Consider the following 1386-nt stretch of genomic DNA (forward strand, 5'->3'; position numbering starts at 1 on the left):
AAAAAAAAGAACATCTTTACATGTTTTCCTTTCAAGTATCAATTTGTTACTATTCTCAACTTTGAAGTCTTACCATTTTGTAAAATCTTGATTTGTTCTAAGGCTTATTCCTAGAAACCCTCACTTCTCAATGCATACATATATATTATATATATTTCCTATTATCTTTAATCTATACATGGAATGTGGTGTTATTCTAATGGATTCTAATTGTATGCACCAAGCCGCTATCCTATTTTAGAATCCATGTGCTGTCAAACATTTTGATATAACCATTAGTTTCTTTTAGCTATAATACAGGTGCCATAAAGTATTTCCACCTTTAAATTTACTTCAAACTAACCCCTCCACAATTAGATTTATAACAGAAATTTCTTTCATGTGTTGACACTTATTTTTTCCTTCATAACATGTCATCTGTATCAGTAGAACTTTCGCTGTAGTTGTGTAGTAAACTTTCCAGAGATTTGTGATAAACATAAACAGTGAGGATTTTATGGTTAAGAGAATTTTCTCTTGGATATTGTATTTTTAAAATGTCTGACCTCAGATGGAAGACAGAAAAGACTTTGGCATTTTCTCAAAAGTTACATATAGAGTTACCACAGAACCAAAGCAAGTCTATGGCTTAGGTATATTCAAGAAAAAATAAAGACATATAAATCGAAAATGTGTACCTATGTTTATAACAATGTTACTCATCACAGATAAAATAATTCAAATATCTTAATGTCTACCATTATATGTCCATACAGTACGTAACTATTCCACAATAAAATGAATGATGCCTGTGAAACCATTATGAACTTTGAAATATGTCACAAAAGTTTGACATAAAACACTGACAAAAGCCTGCCTATCATATTCCTTGGTTCAACATGTACAAAACATTTAGATACTAATACCAGGCAAATCTGGGGAGATGATGGTAGATTAGTGATTTGCCCAATGCTGGGAAATGCTTGAGTAACAATTGATGATGGAAACAGCTTGAATTTTTGTGCTATTCCAGTGAAAGACTAACCCCTATAATCCACAATACAAAAGCTAGTTGGTTCCGAAGTCCAGAAGTTTTTTACTATTTGGTACCGGAGTGGAAATTATCAACTTAGCCTTATATGAAGGGTTACATTCAAAATGTAGGTTCAGGAAATATGTTTAAAGTGGTAACTTCAGAATCCATGTGTAATGACTATTAAAGTAAATTTTTATTTAGTTTTACAGTCTACACACAAGTAATCTCATTATATAGGTTTAAATATGCAGTATCTGATGGAATTGTCTTGAAATATGTCATCTCAAACATTTGTTCATAGTATTACCAAAATTGTTCTAAATTTAGATGTATTACAAAATTCTGATTTTTTTAAATGAGCAAACTATATA

Source organism: Psammomys obesus, unplaced genomic scaffold (genome assembly GCF_907164565.1).
Source record: "Psammomys obesus unplaced genomic scaffold, mPsaObe1.curated_primary_1811, whole genome shotgun sequence".
Lineage (NCBI taxonomy): Eukaryota > Metazoa > Chordata > Mammalia > Rodentia > Muridae > Psammomys > Psammomys obesus.